We start from the raw sequence: 17,557 nt of genomic DNA on the forward strand, positions 1-17,557 counted from the left end.
CACCAGTCATCCAGTTTTTCCAGCATAAATAAATACTTTATCTTTTTAACTGTAAAAGGTGGTTCCAGCAGGAACATTGTTTTCTAAGGATTTTGTAAAGTCTTACATTTTTTTTATTCTGTGTTTATATAATAACAAAAATGGCAACCGGGACAGCAGGAACTGAAGAAACGTGCACTGAAAAATGTGCTAAACATATAAAAGAGGGATAAAATAACATGTATGCTGTTTTGAAGCATTGTGAATTGCTGTGAGACTGCTCACCAGCATTTATGACAGCACTACAGTTCATGCAGTACGTGGCCATTCTTGACATCTTTGAAGCTTATATGTTGCACTACTCTGGACCTCAAAAGCGAGATTTTGACCAGGATGTTTTGGTGCTGCCACTGAAGTAGATGGTCCTCCAGCTACCCTCTGCTTGATTGCCAGTTGGAGAGGGTTTTTATGATAGGTTTTTAGATGGTATAACATGGATGTTGTCCTACATGAATATTTCATGTTCCTCCCTCTAGAGAGGGTCTTCTTGCAGATTGTGCATTTCAGAAGTTTGACAGCTGTCTTTGATTCCTCTGATGGGACAAATCCCATGCCACACTTGCTCTCTTTTGTGGAGGTTCTTCTTTTTCCAAATCTCCATCCTCCACCTCCTCCACATCCTGGTCCATCTGTTGTTCTTGCAGACCCCTATCTCCTTGCTGTGTTACCATTTCTGCTGGAAAAAAAGGCCAACAATTTTGTAGAGCAATATGAATCCACCTGCTTAGAATGAAGTTGTGTGAAAGTAGTTTCAAGACGAAGGAGTGGGTGTGTACTTCCTATTGATTTTGCTGAAAAGTATTTTATCAAATTATATTCCTTGCTTTGCCGGTCATATGATATCCGCAGTGACCAAAATAGTTGCAGTACCCAAGTGAAGCGGAAATGCAAAATACAAGTTTAAAATACTTTTCTTTAAAAAGGGGAATAAAAGCAGATCTTTTTAATACTATAATAGTAAACAGCTAGACTAAACTTGGTGATAATACCTCTACATATATGTTTTAGAGTTGTCGAAAAACAAGCACTATTCGCGACTAACAACATGATCTCGGCTATCTCTGTTGTCGTGGAAACAGGAAAAAGTGTTTGGAGACGATTAGTCTGGAAACTCACTTGAAAAATATTAGTTTTAAAAATTACACTAATAAACCTCTACCGTTAAATATACTGTAGAATATTTCTATATATATGTTTTACACTTTGCATAAACCATGCACTCTTCATGACTACCGACTTCAGCACGATACTCCAACACTCATATATACTGCCTTTCACATATGCAGTTATTCACCTATTTACCACTGAGACATCCATTTACTCACCGACACAGCCATATGCACACTCACTCACCCATACAGACCCTCTCAGTCTTACTCATGAACCCATCCAGCCAGTGATTTACCCACTCACTCATCCATGCAGGGAGTCACACACACCCTCACCCACCCACACAGACACTCAGGCACCCATACAGGTACTCAGACAACCAATCAATAACCCATATATATACTCATTTACCTACTCACTTACCCATGCAGCCACTTACATATCAATTGACAGACTGATACAGACATTCACACAGATTAGTCACTCACCCATACATTCACTGAGACATGTATAATCTCTCACTTATATAGTCAGTCATGCACCCACTAAATCATCCATACAGGTACTCATACACCCACTCATTCATCAATACACCTTGGCAAATATATATTTAACACTCATAAACTTTTTAGAAACACTCAGTCACCAGATGATGTCATCAGTGATCAGTGATGTCATGTGAGATGTCATCGGTGATGTCACTGACCATGTCTTGAGTGATGTTAAATGTGGGGGAATTGTGGGGGCGCAAGTTATAGTTAGCTCAGCTAACTACAATTGCTGAATTTCTCAGGTTTTGTACGAGTGAAATGTCAGCTTAACTATAATGTCCCTGTAACCTTTATTTTTTTTCAGTGAATTTCTAAGGTTTTTTAAAAATTATATTTCCTAACGATAACGTCCCTGTAACCTTTGCTTTTTCAGTAAATATATATATATATATATATATATATATATATATATATATATATATATATATATATATATATATATATATATATATATATATATTTCTTTCATTTCAAAACATTCTTTTATGGTTCTTCTACTACACTTGTCTCAGTTTTGTGTGTTACTTTATCTAACGTGTGCAAGGTACACTTTCAGCTTTTCGTGTCTTAAATCAGTTAATGTGTCATGTATTATGATTTTTTAAATCTTGCATTATCTGCTACATATCCCTATATAAGGTGTACAGGTTGCAGTACGAACATTTTATAATAGGAGCAGAAAATGAATATGGAAGGGTTCTGCATCAGATAGCTCCTTGCTGTAAAAACGATGCAATGTTTTTTTTATGTGTTTGTTAAAGTTATGCTTATCCCATTACAGTTTTGACATAAATTACTTCAATTACAATATTACAAAGACAAGCCTTGAAAGGAAGCGTAAATCGTGCAATTGGGTTAAAGCACTGCAACATTAGGTCATAATGTAATCTGCATCAGTGAAGACAAGGATCTTGTTTTGCAACTGAAAGGGAAGCGATTTAGATAGAAGGGAAACAGGGGCGTGGCTTGGAGCCCGACGGAGATGGCGGTGCTTTGATGAGGCTCCCGGTCCGGCGCGGAGGAGACGCGCGTGCTTCGCTTCTAACGGGGAGCTTTCTGGCTGAGCAGAGATGTGAACTACTTCTCACATGAACGAGAGACTTTTCATGACCTCTCACATCGGCATTTAATGATTTATTGCAGGTAACGCAGCCGGGTTATTCTCTGAAGTGAAAGCCGCCATTTTGCTTCACCGGCGCTTACCGCGAACATCTAAAATTGCGGTCTTTGCTGGCACTGGTCCTAGAATCAGCGCAAAATCTACTCAGCCCCCTTGGATGCAAGGCTTACCTTTAAATGTCCTCTAACACACCAAAGTGCCTTCATTAAATCTTCCTCTGCTTGCTACAAGTTCTGAGGACATGCATATTCAGCCGCCATTTTGGGGATTAGCACAACATTGTTTTTTTGGCTCTCACCCCAGTTTTAATGCGTAATGTTATCGCTTTCGCCCACATACCAGTGCTTATTCCTGTGCATATTTGACCTATGTTACTTTTCTCCTTGTAAGAGTTTGGTGGTGGCTCAGTAGTCCAAGTTTTCCTTATCTATTGTTAGAGATTGAGGTGATGTGATTACAGCCACGATTTCTTCTTTCAATTTAAGTTACGTGGTGACTTTTCTGTGAGTCAATAAGAGTTGTAATTTGAGAGTTTGTGCATGATCCCTTTTTCTTATGGGAGGCGTTTTCCTGCTCCTTGGGTATGCTTTGAAATACCTCACAGGGCTTTTTTCAAGCTATTTGGTTGTATGCTCTGGACTGGGGACTAACTGAATTCATGTTATATGGGAAGAACAAAAGGCACCAGCTCTACTGCTTTCAAACCTAAACATACATTTATCAAAATCTCTAAAGTCTTCTCAGAGCTTTCTAACTTGGACACTATGGGTCTCCTTGTGTTATACCAGTGCAACACAGGTATGGAGCCTGCGCAAGTACCTACAGGCAAGTCGAAAATAAAAAGATTAAAAAAAGACCCCCCATCACCACCAAAACCAACTTCTACAGTATCAATGGAACTCTTATTACAGTTGAGGCAGGGCTATCCTACATTGAAGGGTAAGTCCTAATGTTTTCTGACTAGTGAAAGCATATATAGCTACTGATATTGATATGATATACAAATCATTAGCCAGCATGATATTGATGGCTTTTTTGTTTGGTTGTCCTCTCTCTCTCTCCCTCTCTTGTTTTTCCAATTTACAGATACCTTGTGTATCACCTGACAAGAAGATACAGGAATACTGGTTGTGTATAAATATTACTTTTTCCACATATTATAGCAGCAGCAATTCTATTATAGCTGGTCCTGAAGAAAGCCAACGATACAGGGAACTGATCATTGGGCTGAAACATGTTGACCATAATTTGACAGTGGTTTTAAATCTATACCACTGTGTTGCTTTACGTTTTAATGCTGTCAGGTAGAGCACAAATATAAATCTCAAGGTAGTGCATCTATCCTAGATAGTTTTAACTTTTTTCACCATTTCTTTATTTCACGCGGCTCTGCAACCTCACAACACCCATCATACTCTCATATGGGAATTAGTACCCATCCTTATAGTAAAACAAAACATCTCCGAGCTCCTTCATAACATCACGAAGTAGTAGCTCCCAGTGTTGACTAGGATTTCTTCACTGGTAAGGAGGACCCATATGATGAAGCATGTCACCTTCGGGTGAGTGAGGGGTCTAATCCTTAATGGATGAATTTCCCTTACTGATTGACACCTGCCAGAAGATCACCTGGTCTGGTGCTACACTATTCTTTGCACAGGACTATTCCAGAGCTACTGCGTCAAGGCGTAAAGCTTTTCTCGATATGAGACCAACTCTTTGATGCATGGGCACCAGATATGGACTTTTTCATCCATGTTTGTTGAAAGTTACCTATAATAACAAAACTATTTCTTATGATGACCCAGTACATTCACGAAGTTTCATTAATGCGCATAGCACAGTTTTTTATGGACTCTTCAGGGCCATCCTCCTCACATAGAACTTGATTTATTTGAGGTTACTACTTAGGTTGTGAGATTTCATGTTGATTATGCTATATTCACCACTACAAGTTCTTACATTCTAGTCATATCTTTGCTCTTTACCATGTACTTTTATACGTTTTTGTTTACGCTTAGCATATATGCCAGAGTTAATCCTATTAATTCACTTTTCTCTTGTTTTTTTTAAAGCCAGATTTATGTTTTGGCGTGTCCCCTCCAAGGTCCGGTTCGGTCCTCATTGGATGTTTCGGCCGCTCCATGTGGTCCCACCTCTCCTCACTCTTTCCTTCCCTCAATGTAAGTACGTCTTTCATTTGGTCTTTTGTTTTTTGTCTGGTTTCGCATATGTTCTCTTTTTCCTTCTGGTGTCTTATGCAATTTCATCCACTCTTTTTCTTACCTTTACTTTCGATCATCTCTTACTTCATTATTCAGCATCTTATCTTTCCTATTTTCTCTTCATTTTATCATTCTTAATTTTCGTTGCTCTCTTACCAATTTGATCTTTCATTCATAGTCAATACTTTCCATACTTTATCTCTTTTTCATACTTACCTTTATGCTTTCACTCCATTTCCGTTTACTCGTTCTTAATATTTCACAATGTTGTTATAACAAATCAGACTTCTAACCTCATAATTTTGTTGTCCTTTGCTTCTGATTATTTATGTCATTGAAGCTTATTTCATGGAACTTTAGGGGTCTAAGTTCACCCATTAAAAGACAAAGAAACAAATGTAGGTAAATCTTTTTTAACACTTCTTAAATACCGATTCATACCGAATCGGTATTTAAGAAGTGGTAAAAAAGAGGAGGGGAGATGTAGGTATTTCAGATTCGGTAAATACCGAATCGTTAAGATTCGGTATTTACCGATTCTGTAAATACCGAATCGGTAATGCCCATTGATTCCTATGGGCATTGAAGCCCATAGGAATCAATGGGCATTACCGAATCGGTATTTACCGATTCGGTAAATACCGATTTCAGCAAGGGTGCAGGGGGTGTCACTTTGACACCCTCTGGCACCCCAAAAATAGGCATGTGCGCCATGTGGCACACAGACATGCCCTAAGGGCATGTCTGTGTGTCACATGGCGCACATGCCTATTGTGTGTCACATGGCGCACATGCCCTAAGGGCATGTCTGTGTGTCACATGGCACAGGTGTGCATGCACACATGTGCATGCACACCTGGATTCGGTATTTTACCACCCAATTGGATTGGGTGGTAAAATACCGATTCTTAAAGCCCTGTGGCACTCTGACATGTGCCAGCTACATCTGCATTTACAGAATCGGTATTTTACCGAGTCTGTATTTACCGATTCGGTAATTTTACCGAATCGGTAAATACAGAATCGGTAAAATACCGATTCTGTAAATGCATGCCCTACATCTGAAAACCCTAATACCGGTCGAAAACGGCCAAAATCGGCTGTTTCCGACCGGTATTAGGGCTCCTACATCTGGCCCCAAGTGTCCTTACTCATTTAGTCAAACTGAATGCTGACTTGGTGTTTTTGCAAGAAACACACATAACAGACACTGAATCACAAGAATTGAAAATAGGGTGGGTAGGGAATGTTTTCTCATCTCCAGGAGATGGGAAACGCAATGGTGTAACTATACTTTGTTGCAAATCATTTCCACTTTCACTCTTGTCACAAGAATCTGACAGCGATGGTAGATGGTTAATTGTCAAATTGTTATTTAAAGATGTCCCAGTTTCTCTTCTTAATGTATATGCCCCCACATGTGGTGAACCCTCTTTCTGGTCAACATTAGCCAAGCAGATTGCACAATCTATGGATGACAACTTCATATTAGCGGGTGACTGTAATCTGGTTTTTAACCCATTCATAGATAGGAATTCTAGATTTCCCTTTGTTCCCAATAAACCACATAAATCCTTTGTTCATACCATAAGTCAACACAAACTTTTGGATGCTTGGCGATTGTGTAATCCAGTTACCAGGGAATACACTATTTACTCTCCTACCCATCATACCAAGTCCAGAATTGATTACATCTTTGTCTCCCACACCATATCGCAAACGCTCACCCATGCAAATATTGGTCCTATTTTAATTTCAGACCATGCTCCTGTTTCAGTTGGTATTGATATTCTACCCAAATCCTCAATCCCTAAAAGATGGCGGTTTAATAACGCTCTTCTTTGAAAACCAGAATTCACTACTTCTTTTACTAATTTTTCCAACGAATATTTTGAATTAAATCATACAGACATATTCCATTTTCAACCATATGGGATGCCTACAAACCCTCAACAAGAGACTTCATCATCAGTTTTGTTGCTAAACAACGTAGATCTGCCCATTTACAGACTAAAAATCTTCTCCAAGACATCAAGAAGCTAGAGCACTCCTACTATACCTCACACTCACAAGACTGCCTAATAGCTCTTGTAAACGCTAAGATGCAATTCAACAGAAAGTCGACTGATGACGCCTCATTGTACATGTTAAAATCTAGTGCTAAGTTCTACGGAGGTAAAATTAAAGCCGGCAAAATACTGGCTAATTATTTAAAGGTCAGACAGAACAAACTAAATATAGAATCGATATATGATGACAATTTGAACTTAAAATTTAAAGACTCTGAAATTCTAAGTGAATTTTCCCTTTTCTACAAATCTTTATGCTCCTCCAAAACATAACCCACTGTACATTCTCTAGCACACTTTTTCTCCAATATACCAAAACCTCATCTCTCCTCTCTGGACTTGTCCTCCTTAGGCTTTTGAAAAACACAGGGGACCCCTACTTATGATGCATTTGCTACACGTAGGGAACAGTAAACATATGTGAAAAACAAAATGTAGCAAACAAATTAATTCATATATGCCATTTCCTATAAAGTGGATTACAAAACTGTACACACAGACATAAAAAAACACATAATATTTAGCTAGTTTGTTGTAAAAATATATATTCTATTTATTTTTTCATATTTTTATCATTTTATAGATGTATTTGATAACATTTTCAACTTAAAGTAATCAAAATCTAGTAAAGAAAAACTATACAGACAAAAACACACAAATCAATATCAAATGACTAGTTGGTACTAGGACTGTTGACGTTGGCAGTGCGATAAGTTGGAATCAGATTTTACACAACAGGAATTATTGTCTGCACTACATCATTTGAAAAAAGACAAGGCACCGGGTCCGGACGGCTTCAAAGTTGAATGTTTTTCACACTTTTCCAAATTCCTTTTGTCTAAGCTGCATTTTTTAACAACTTTCTTCACCTCTTCAAATAAATTTTCTGGATCTTTTTCAGAAGCACATATCTGCCTTATTCCTAAGGAAGGTGAAGACTCTAGGTTTTGTAAGAATTATAGACCCATTTCACTGGTTAATATTGATTACAAAGGGCCAGATGTAGGTAGCCAAATACCGGTTGGTAACGGCCTATTTCGGCCGTTACCGACCGGTATTTGGCTTTTGACATGTAGGTGGGTCGGAATTTACAGAATCGGTCTATTTACCGATTCGGTAAATTTACCACTTTGGTATTTTTCCGAAACGGTAAATATACCGATTCTGTAAATCCATATGTAGGTGGCACAGTTTGCAGTGCCACAGGCCCTTAGGATTTCTTATTTTACCACCCAATCCTATTGGGTGGTAAAATACTGAATTCCAGTGTACATGCACATCTGTGCATGTACACCTATGCCATGTGACACACAGACATGCGCTTAGGGCATGTCTGTGTGCCACATGGCACACAAGCCTGCTTTTGGGGTGCTACAGGGTGTCAAAGTGACACCCCGTTCCCCCTGCCAGGATTCGGTATTTACCGATTCAGTAAATACCGAATCGATATTTCCCATTAATTCCTTCAAGGCCCATAGGAATCAATGGGAAATACCAATTCGGTACTTACAGAATCGGTAAATACCGACTCTTACAGTATCGGTAATTGTAAAATTAAAATTACCTACATCTGCCTCCTTCCAATTTACCTACTCTTAAATACCGATTCAGTATGATTCGGTATTTAAGAGTAGGTAAATGGGAATTACCTACATCTGGCCCATAATCTTTTCAAAATCATGGGCTATCAGACTGGACTCTTTCTTACCACATTTATTGGGAAAAGAACAGTCTGGCTTCGTTAAATGCCGTTTTATCACAGACAATACCCGACTACTTTTCAATATACTGTCCAAGTCTTCCCGCCTGAAACACTCTCTGGCTGCCATCGCGTTAGAAGGTGAGAAGGCGTTTGATAGAGTTGAGTGGGCCTATCTGTTTCACACTCTTAAATGGTTTGGCTTCGGTCCTAAATCTATTTCTTTGATTTCTCTCCTCTACTCTAATCCCCGGGCAGCAGTTTGCGCAAATTGTTTAATCTCCTCTTTTTTTGATTTGGGTAGAGGGGTCTGTCAAGGATGCCCCTTATCTCCCTTTTTGTTTAATTTGGCTTTAGAACCCTTTCTCTCCAAACTCTGCCAGAACCCAAATATTCATGGCTTGAAGATGGCTAATTCTCATATTAAACTAGCAGCTTACGCTGGCGATATTTTACTTTTCATCTTCGATCCAAATGAATCAATTCCTGCCTCTTTAGCTGAAGTCCAAGCATATTCCCTTATCTCTGGTTATAAGTTAAACAATGATAAATGTGAAATTTCACCCTTAACTAAATATACTTTTAAATTAGACTTCCATGCCTCTCATTTTATATGGAGTTCAAATCATATTAAATACCTAGGACTCCACATTACTTCTAACATATCTGATAATGTAGTACTATGTATGATTAAATTTACTCAAAACCTAATGGACCTGACCACTAAATGGCATCCTCTTTACCTATCTTGGTAGGGTCTCTTAGACACCATTAAAAAGATGCTAACACCCATAATTGTATACACTATATGTAACATACCCCTTTGATTCCTGTTAAAGTCTTTAATAAAATCAATTAAATTCTCTCTTCCTTCCTACGGAACAAGAAAAAACCCAGAATGTCTCTAAAAGGTCAACTTCGTTCTAAAGAAGAAGGTGAAGTCAACTTTCCAGATTTTCAAACTTATAAGAAAGCATTTCTTTTACGTCAGGCATCCTTTTGGTTACTTGAACCCACAGATGATCAGCCTTTGTGGACTTCAGTTGAAAATCTCTTCTTATCTCCCTTTTCATTCCGAGAGTACCTCTCCTTTTCACATAAACCGCAGACCCTCTCCACCCCCATAATCAAATTGATTTCTAATCTTCTCCAGATATCATCTCCTCCTCAAACACACACTATAGACTCCTTTCTTAATTCCCCCATCTGGCATAATAAAAGTCTACATATCCGTAACAAAACATTTTATTGGAGGACTTGGAGACAGAGAGGACTAATCTGGGTTCATCAGCTATTCTCTCAATCGGCCTTTTTATCTTTCTCTTCATTTAGCCAAATGTTTAACTTACCTACTTCATTTAATACCAAATATATTCTCTCAAAAGATGCTGTGATGACTACTTACACTAAACTCTCAAATGCACCTGTTATATCAAATGACTCTGACTCCCTCTCACAGCTAAATACCATACGAAGAAACTCACCTAGAGCTTCTACTATTTATTATTTTTTACATGGCGCAGACATTACCAGACAAAAATCCACAATTGAGGTAGCGTGGGAACATGATTTTCAGACCTCTTGGCCAATCCCTTTATGGAGGAATTTATGGATTAAATTACACAAATCTTCTAGGGCAGCAAATATAATGCAAACGCTGTTTTTTGCATTATAACAGACTTTTATTTTCACCATATGTTTTAAGCAAAAGTTTTTCAACTTTTTCAGATGTGAGCTGGACATGTCTCTCTTCAAAAGCAGATTTATTTCACATGTTGTTTTCTTGTCATTTTGTTTGTAATTTCTGGAAACAAGAATGGAATCAAATCAACTTAATTTTTGGTATTGTTTCCTTTTTCTTTCACCAATGTCTTCTTAGGGAGCCTTTCACCTGTATAGGAAAATATGACGTTTAATGTTAAAATTATAGATTTTTACTAGCTGTAGCTTTTCAGCGAATCACTATAAACTGGAAAGACTTTACAAAAATTTCCTATAGAGCCTGGTGCTACAATATTTTCCATAACCACAGGTTAGATACTGCTTTTGTTTATCCTCTAAAATTAGCAACAAAACGTTTGGATTTATGGTCACCTGTTACAATATTTCTCGATGTAAGTGCTCAAAGGTTTTCCCAACCACAACCATTACAGCAGGATGCTCCTAAACCTCCCTGATCCCCTAAATGTCCCTTTTTTCTTCTATGTTTCATTAGTATTTAAGATGTTATTTACATCTTCTTTATTGTCATTTGTGAGTCTGATTCTTATGTTTCTAAACTTGCTTACGCCTGATATTTCATTATGAGGATATTAAGCTGAACTTCTTATTGACAACTTTATATTACTAAATAAAGTGTTCTTGAACTTAAAAAAAGATAGAAGGGAAACAAAAACTTTAAACCAAACACTGATTGTCCCGGTGCCAAAGATGTGTATGAGTGCAAGGAGTCACGTGTAAAGTGTTATGTGGTGAGGGGGGAGAGAATGGCACTGGAGATAGATGGGTGGAGTGTATTTGGCACCAGCACACTCCCCTGTTAACCGTAGAGGAAGCAAATGTTGTGAGTTACAGCAGCAGATGGTTACCATGTCAATAGTGAATATGCCCCAGTACATTTTGCTAATGGAGGATTTTTGGCACACGCGGGTCCCGGAGGGGCAGCCCCCCACACCCGTCATGCAATGATTGTAAATGTTTTCCCAGTGTGGGTGAGTAGCAGCCTTGGGCTGCGCTAAGGTACATTTCAAGGTGGACGCTTGTCAGTCTTGGATTCTTCGTTGAATAGAAAGGTTTCCCAGCAATCCCCACTGATGCAAGAGTCCCCTCTCATGCGGAGCAATTTGAGAATATGGTCTCCAGCTCTGGCCCAAGTCAACCGTGCACTGAGCCATCGTTTGAGCTTGGGAGGGGCAGGGGCCTTCCATGCCATAGCTAAGTGACGTTTAAACAGCATGCATGCCAGATCAATGAAGCGATGAAAGAGTTTATCCCCCTGATACACGCACGTAAACCTGACAAGCAAGAGTAAGGAGTAGGAGTAAGGGATTATGAAGACAGCTCAGATACCATGGTTGTCACTTCCTGCCATACTGGATGCAGCACCACACAGGACTACACCATATGAAAAAAAATCAGCATTCAATTGTTCATAAAGGGGCGTTCAGGGGAGTACAAAGGGAACATGCATTGTATGAAGTAAGGTGAATGATAGATAGGCAGTTGCACATAATTGCATTGAGTAGAATGGAGCCTAGGATACAGGAGCTTCCCTTCACTGACTGAAGGGCCCAAGCCCAGGCCGTATCTGTCAGAGGATGCTGGAGCACGGCGTCCCATTTTGCATGTTCTCTAGCCATGCAAGCTGGTGAGGGAGGATTAAGAGTGGTATAAAGGGACATGATGGTATGCTGCTGTGTGCCCACTGCAGATAGTATTGTGTGTAGTATCTCTCAATTCATTGGTTCCGCATCCCCAGCATTCCATGCCATATAGCGTGATTGTTCAAGAACTGACCAGTTCTGAGGCCACAGGTGTCTGTCATGGCCTGAAAGGCCACAATAGTCCCTTCCCTTTGGAAGTCCTCTATGTGTCCAATTTCCCAGACCTCCTGTCATATAGTTACTGCTTATCTATATATTGTGTTAAGTTAGCGTGAGCTTATTAAATGTTTAAACGCCATTTTTCCTTTTGCTGCTTCTGCACACGACACTTACTTGTTGATTTAGCTTTCAACCTACAAGAGCGTTGTGATTTACATGAGAATAATATGTTATTGCTCTGATATCAGCTTTGCTTAGTAAACTATGTCTGTACAGTGAGTGCTGAAGTCTAAAAGATAACTCGACACAATTGTTGTGAAGTCTGATCTCCGCACCTTCATAGACATAACATAAGTGCAGCTCCTGCCAAATCCTGGCTTTAGGCGGGTTTTATATTGCTTTGCTTAGAGCACACATACACACTTGATGCGGTTCGCATGCAGAGAGAGCTGGTGGAAGCAGATGTGATCTCTTCATACTAGGATCTTGAGGTATGGGCCCGCCCTGCTAAAACCCAAAGAGACCTTCTTAGATATTAATATAATATGCTAGTTAGGGAGGGTGAGAAATAGGTGTGGTTAACGCTTATTCATTACAGCAGGTTAGCATGCTGTCACCTTTTGCTTTTTATGGACTAGTAACTATGCTGATAACTTTGCTTCTGATAATATGTTTCCTTGTATTATCTAAGATACTGCGTTTGAGAAAACGGCATTAGTAAATAAATATTTCAAATGTGCACGTGTCCTCATTTACTCCACGTTCTGGTTTGAAATGATTGTATAACGAAACAGTGCTCATGTGTTCCACGTGACCTGAGGTATTGTAAGTTCATGTTCTGGTTTGTCTAAACATTGGGAGTTTGTTATGACCAATGAGACACTGTAGCTAGCCTGGTAAGGGGTTTTGGGTACTGAGGTGAGTTTTGGGTCACCCTAATTTACCGAGGTTCCAAATCTCTATGCACAGTTCTGTGGGAGAACGGAAACCCTGCGACACTCCAGGGAGAACTATCGACACACTGAAGCATGGCATGCATGTGCGGCAACTCCCACATTTTGATAGCAGGAGTATAAGGAAGATGGGAGCCTCTGGAATGCACATTCTGGCACCATCAGGCACTGGCTACTGTCATCTGGCATGTCTCTCCCTGTGGGCGAATGGCAAAGTCAGAGAGCCTGGTATATATACACCAACCCCATACAGCATGTTCCTAATGTGCATTGATTCTTGACTATCTGGTGCCGGTAGCCATGCCAGCAGCCATTGCAATTGCGCTGCAGCATAATATAATTCAAAATTGGGTGCCCCAAGACCTCCCTCCTCCAGGGGACGATGTAGCATGGTGAGCACAACTCAGCACCTACTTGTGCTACAAATCAACTCGAGTAATAATTAGTTTAGTGTGCAAAAGAAGGACTTTGGGAGTGTGAGTGAGAGGGAGGCAAAGAAGTAGAGCAGTTGGGATAGTACTAACATTTTAGAAATGGCCACTAGTCCCAGTGGGGATAGGGGCAACAAACACTAAAAAGGCAGGGATTGACAGATTGATCTAACAGCCGTGTCAAGGTTGCCTCCTTGGAGATCAGCCTGGGTGTGATATATCCACACACCTAGGTACTTGATGGTGTTGTAACAGCACTGTAAGTGACTCCTTGTGAGCTCCACCCATTGTATGTCATGTCTGGGCACTAGAGGAAATAGACAGGATTTAGGCCAGTCCACATGTAGGCCAGAGTCGGCCCCAAATTTCTCAAGTAGACTCATTAGGTCAGGGATTGCAGACCATTAATCATGACGGTATACAGTACGACATCTGCATACAGTGAGATCACATGGTAAATACTGCTCTCTGGGATACCACTCTCTAAGATACCTTACTGCAATGGTCGCTGATGAAGATGACAAGCCCACTGCTCCATAGCCAATGCAAAGATGAGTGAGGACAGGAGGCAGCCCTGTCTGGTGACTTGTTCAACGTTAAAACTGTCAGAGATTGTCTGGCAGGCTTTCACCCTTGCAATCGAGTTGGATTAAAGTGTGAAAACCCAGCTGAGGTATCCCAGGCCAAATCCCATGTGGCTGAGGGTCAAGTGAAGGTAGTCCCAGCTCATGGTGTCAAACGCCTTTGCTATGTGAGTAGCGCGTGCTGTGTGATTTTTAACTGGAAAAAAAGTTGACTTACGAACTTTTTTAAAACCTGATACTGTTTGCTGCTGCTAATAATACTATTTTGCTTGCTTTGCACATTGCTTCCCCCTTGTCTTTTCGCGCTCCCCGGTCCGTCATGACTCATTAGTGCCGATTGTACGGAGGGACGCGACTCCTCCCCCAATTGCCTCACTTCCACTCTTACGGGATAATAACAGATGGGGGCCCGGCCGAGCAGCAGACGCACGCAGCGGGTGCGCCGAGGGCGCGCCAAAGGCAAGCCCGTCTGCGCCCGTCCGCATCCCGAACGCAGCCAAGGCCAGCCATGCTGCCGGTGGGGGGGAGATGAGAGGATTAGCTGGTCCAGAGCTGAGCTAATAGCCTACATAAGGGTAACTACTGCGCATTACATGAAACTGATTTAGCTAGAATGGGGCTGCCACCCAACTGCCCAATATGCAGACAGGGCTTTGGTGCAGTACTTGAGATGTCATCTCCCACTACACAGACTGATACGGAGGTAGGCCGCCCAAAGACCCCACCTAACACACACAGAACACTGTGAGACACTTCAGGCTGGCCGTGTGAACTGTAGATCCCTCCCTAGGCATGCCGATGAAATCTGGCTGATTCTGGTGGAATCATCTTGAGATGCTTTGTTTCTTACTGAAACCTGGCTGAACGAAGATACAATGGCATTGATTACCCTAGCCATTCCTTCGGGCTTTGAAATGGGTTTTCAAAAAGGGAAGGCAATAAAAGAGGAGGTGGGGTGGACATTATTTATAAAGAATCTTATGTACTGACTTCCTCTAGACCCCTCGACATATAGGGAATTGAGGGGCTCTACTTCTGCCTCCAAATTTATCTGAGGGTATCCTTAGCAGGTCTGCTCATCTTTAGGCCACCGGATTGTGCAGCTGATATCACTTTTGATCTATGCAAATACATTGTACAAAATGTGTTACTCATATTTTATGCCACTGGGGGATTTTAACTTTCGTGTTAATGATCCTAACTGCTCTCAAGCATCCCAATTTGTTGCATCACTACAAGCTGAAAACCTAGCACAAATAATCTCGGGGCCCACTCATAGGGCAGGCCATACTTTAGACTTAATCTTCTCTAATATCCAGGAAATTACAGCAGAGGTGCCGCAACGATTGGTCTGGTCAGACCATTACCTGGTCCCATTTCTCAGCTAAAATGGCCAATTTAAGCCAGGCCAGAGGCAAGCCGTCTATTATGAAGAGGAAGTGGAATAATCTATCTGCTGAAACCTTAGGTCCTATTTTAGAGATAGACTTACCCGCCCTCACCTCAGACCCAAATGGAGATGCCCTGGCAGTGAACCATTGGATTGCTTCGGCGGTGGGTGCCGGGAAAATTGGTGTTATTGCATAGACAATCTCCATCAGCACCGTGGTTTTCAGAGGCACTTAATGAAGAAAAAAGGAGCTGTAAGAGATTGGAATGACTGAGGAGACGAAAGTATAGCGACACAGCAAAGATGTGCTATAAAAATACCTTAACAAAATATACACAAATCTAGAAAAATGGCGAAAGGTAATTTTATTGCTTCCTGCATTCAGAAAGCAGGCCAGTCGAGTAAAGAAGTGTTCAAAGTAGTTCAATCCTTTTTTTAAGCCCAGAGCAATTGAGACGGAAGTAACACCAGTTCTGTGCTAAGATATTTCTAACTTCTTCGATAACAAAATCTTAAAGGTGTATGACACTTTCTCCGCCACTGTTGCAACAGAGAAGCCTGACTTCTCTTTGGCCACTAGGCTGGTCCCGTCTTTTGCCTGCTTTTCTCCTATCTCGCAGCAAGAGGCATTGGCTGAGATTGAAAATTTTAAATCGGGGGCCCCTGATGACCCATGCCCACCCAAACTATGGAAAAGGCTATCTCTTTCTCTGCTAGATACACTCACCCATATTTGGAACACATCCCTTTCTACCGGAGTTTTTCCTGATTACTGGAAGCACGCCACACTGCTTCCTTTGAAAAAGAAATCCAACGGAGCCATAGAAGATTTTAGCAATCTCAGGCAAATTTCGCATTTACCTGCGCCAGGCAAAATGTTGGAGAAACTGGTTCAACGCCAATTGAACCACTTGATTGAAGGTAATGCCATCTTGCACGAAACACAGTCAGGCTTTCGGCCTGGTTTCAGCACCGAGACCACTCTCATAGAGGTTGCAGAGTCAGTTAGATGGGCACTAGATTCAGGGGCATCAACAATGCTGGTGCTCCTGGATCTATCTGCAGCATTTGACACGGTCAACCACGCCACGTTGCTGCAGAGACTGGAAAGCATTGGCCAGGGTGGGAAGGTGCTGGCCTGGGCGCAGTCCTATTTGGGCGCCCGTTCTAAGAAAGTCGCTCTACGCCCTTTTTCGTCTAAACCCAAACCTCTTTGGTGTGGTGTTCCCCAGGGCTCATCCTTAAGCCCCTTACTTTTTAATGTTTATCTGGACCCTCTTTTGACCTTAATAGCCAACTGGGGTGTCAAAGTGATTTCGTATGCTGTTGAAACACAGCTGGTCTTCTCCTACAAAAAACAGTCAGTGGAAGCCTTTGGCAATTTTAAGGGCTGTCTTCGTGATATTGCTATTTGGATGAACACAAATACACTAAAACTAAACGCAGGGAAAACGAAGGTGATGTTCTTTGGAAAAGGCCCAGTGCCCTCGCCTGATATCTGGTGGCCTACCAAAATGGGGCCCCCTCCTCTCCCCAGCACTAGTGCCAAACATTTGGGAGTGAGATGGGATGACGGCCTTTCTTTCTCTGCTCATATCCAACAGGTAACGGCGGGGTGCCTATATAAACTTAGAAATCTCTGAAAGTTTCTGGATCTATTGCCAGAAGATTGCCGTAAAGTAGTAGTCCATGCCACTGTAACATCTAGGCTGGAGTATGCTAACGGCCTCTACCTTGGTCTGCCGAAGTATGCAATCCAGCGGCTACAGATGGTGCAGAATGCGGCTGCGAGGCTGATCAAACATATTCCGTTCAGGCATCATGTCTCTCCGCACCTACGCAAT

General features: G+C 41.1%; 1 long non-coding RNA gene across 1 annotated transcript in view; it reads left to right on the forward strand.

Moving 5' to 3' along the window:
* The first annotated feature begins 2,729 nt into the window (after nt 1-2,729).
* LOC144827597 (uncharacterized) overlaps nt 2,730-17,557 on the forward strand; it is a 54,979-nt gene continuing 40,151 nt past the window's right edge. Inside the window, exons 1-2 of the long non-coding RNA XR_013610258.1 lie at nt 2,730-2,843; nt 4,896-5,003. This is a non-coding gene — a long non-coding RNA (uncharacterized LOC144827597). The remainder of the gene's footprint in view (nt 2,844-4,895; nt 5,004-17,557) is intronic.

The sequence above is a fragment of the Lissotriton helveticus genome, chromosome 4_1 (assembly GCF_964261635.1).
Source record: "Lissotriton helveticus chromosome 4_1, aLisHel1.1, whole genome shotgun sequence".
NCBI lineage: Eukaryota > Metazoa > Chordata > Amphibia > Caudata > Salamandridae > Lissotriton > Lissotriton helveticus.